We start from the raw sequence: 3,183 nt of genomic DNA on the forward strand, positions 1-3,183 counted from the left end.
AGATGAAGGAAGCTCAAGGCACACAATAGAGAGTGTGTTACTTAGTATTACTTAGTATGCAATGGAAAGATAGATAGCCCTAGAGTGATAGAGTGTGTTACTTAGTATGCAATGGAAAGATAGATAGCCCTAGAGTGATGGGCATATATACAATGCTCGGGGGAAAAAACCTCCTAAAGAGAAAAAAAATGCCCCGGTGGTCCTAGTGTGTTCACACACATCACTACCACATGTATATGGTAACAAGAATTCAACTCAGGCTTGTCTACACAAGGGCGGCTAGACACGACTGCATCTCATGCGAGAGGGCAGCCCTTTTGCCTATTAAAGGAGGCCTTTTCTACACACATTTTGGAGTGTGAAGTTGATACAACAAGGTGGGTGTGAGATGTTGAGAGTGAAGCAAGGCGGGAGCTCTATTAAGGGTATAATCCCTTTGTAACCTACTTCTTGTTTGAAGTACTAAAGCCATTGAGTGGCTGCTTTCTCGTGGATGTATCCCACATTGGGTGAACCACGTATATCATGTGCTCTCTCTCTCTCTCTCTCTCTCTCTCTCTCTCTCTCTCTCTCTCTCTCTACTCTATAATCTCTCGTGTGTGAAAATTTGTCTCTCTCCATTAAGCTAGTCAATTATCTAATCAGCTATACACTATTTCCTAACAACTGGTATCAGAGCAAGGTTTTCTCGTAGCTAAAGTATCTCAAGGAGCACCATAATAGAGATTTTGAGACTTTAGAGCCAATTTGGGAATCATCAATGACTTACAGATTTTTCCGTATGGACAAATCTCAAACTATTTTTCAAGGCCGAATACTTCCACAAGGTATTACTTAAAAAGCACTTTTGAGCCATGCTCTCAAAACTTTGGCTAAGATTTGGCCATGTGGTCAAATTTTGAAAGTGGGAATTAAGAAATTTTCAAAGTCACTAATATGGTGTTAAGGAAAGGATTCCTTGAATTGAGTGGAAGTAATGGCGGAGGAAGGGAGCTCAAGATCAAGAAGCTCAACGGGAAGAAATACCAACATTGGAAGATGCAGAGTGAAGACTATCTCTATCAGAAGGAACTTTATTTGCCACTAGGTGGTCTTGCAAAGAAGCCCGCAATGATGGCAGATGAAGCATAGATTGTCCTCGACCGAAAGGCACTGGGAACAATCCGGTTAAGCTTGGTGTCAACGGTGGCCTTCAATGTTCTCTGAGATGAATGTTGGAATTAGGGTTGCAGAGAAACACACACAGCTTGGAGAAGACAAAGGAAGCTCAAGGCACACAATAGAGAGTGTGTTACTTAGTGTGCAATGAAAAGATAGATAGCCCTAGAGTGATGGACGTATATACAATACACGGGGGAAAAAACCTCCTAAAGAGGGAAAAAATGCCTCGGCGGTCCTAGTGTGTTCACACACATCACTACCACATGTATATGGTAACAAATCCCCCCTGGAGTGATGCGGTGAACGAGAGCTGGCACATGAGTAGAGGGAAGTGCCATGCCCTGAGGACAGGATGAGTCCACAAAGGGGAGAAAGCCAAAGCTTTGCGGAAAGCTTCAAGCTTCTCATGAGACAATGCCTTTGTGAAAAGATCTGCAAGGTTGTCCTGTGTTGGCACATAAGCCAAGCTGATCTCTCCTGGTGAGAGCCTCTCCCTGACATAGTGGTAATGCACCTCAATGTGCTTTGTGCGAGCATGAAAAACTGGGTTCCTCGCAACTGCCAATGCGCTCTAACTATTAGTGTAGATAGTGTTGGCAGTGTCCTGTCCAACACCCAAATCAGCCATAAGGCGTATGAGCCATACACACTCAACCGTAGCTGTGAAGACTGCCCAGTACTCAGCCTCACAACTCGAAGTGGCCACAGTAGGTTGCTTCTTGCTCAACCATGATATACATGAACTGCCAAGCATGAAACAAAAACCACTTGTGGACACTTGCGTGTCAAAACAACCAGCCCAATCTGAGTCCCAAAAAGCATGTAAGTCTGGCGGCAATGACCCCCCCTTGGGATAAAACAAGCCAAGATGTAAAGTGCCACTAAGGTAGCGGAAAATCCTCTTGACAGCCTGCCAATTCTTAGACCCTGGGCTATGCATAAATCTGCTGACCTGTGAGATTGCAAACTGAATATCCGGCCTCGTGTTGCATACATAAATGAGGCAGCCAACAGCACTTTGGTAAAGAGTGACATCGGCAGGATCACCAGCATCATGTAGACTCAACTTCAAACCTGTTTCCATGGGAGTGGCAATAGGTTTGCAATCCTCAAGTCCAAACTTACATAGCAATGTCTCTATGTAACTTTTCTGACACAAGGCAATACCACCATCACACTGCTTAAACTGTATACCCAAATAATGATGCAACAGCCCCAAATCTTTCATCTTGAAAGTAGCATTCAAATCAGTCTTAAATTCAGCAATATGTCTCTCATTTGGTCCAGTGATCAGCAAATCATCAACATAAAGAACCACAATGAGAAGTACATCACCCTCACGCTTTACATACAATGTGCTTTCTGCTGGACTGTTACGAAAACCTTGTTTGATCAAATGAGTGTCAGTTTTCTCATACCAAGCACGAGGAGATTGCTTCAACCCATACAAAGCCTTGTTACATTTGCACACTTTGTCCTGTTGTCCTTTTATGACAAAACCGCGAGGCTGTGTTACATAAACTTCCTCAAATATGTCACCATTCAAGAAAGCAGTAACAATGTCTGATTGATGTACATCCCAACCAAAATGAGCTGCCAATGCACATAGAAAATGCAGAGTAGTCATACGACAAGTGGGAGAAAAAATCTCTTCATAATCTATGCCTTTTTGTTGTGCATAACCCTTTGCAACAAGTCGAGCCTTATGGCGATCGATCTCACCATTCGGCTTGCATTTCAACTTGTAAACCCACTTCGTACCAATGGCCTTTTTGCCAGGAGGCAAATCACATAAAGTCCATGTGTCATTTTCTATAAGTGCATCATATTCTGATTGCATGGCAGCCATCCAATTTTCTGAATTTTGTGCTTCATCAAAAGATAGAGGCTCCTCAACATCATGTAAGCTAGACACAGCCAAAGCATAACAATCTGATGCATAAGATGCATGGCGAGAGCCTGAACGAGTACGACTAGACAAAGACGCATCCAATTTACTGTCACGCAAAGTGTGCACCAGCC

This window comes from Adiantum capillus-veneris, chromosome 1, assembly GCF_014529385.1.
Source record: "Adiantum capillus-veneris isolate H3 chromosome 1, ASM1452938v2, whole genome shotgun sequence".
NCBI lineage: Eukaryota > Viridiplantae > Streptophyta > Polypodiopsida > Polypodiales > Pteridaceae > Adiantum > Adiantum capillus-veneris.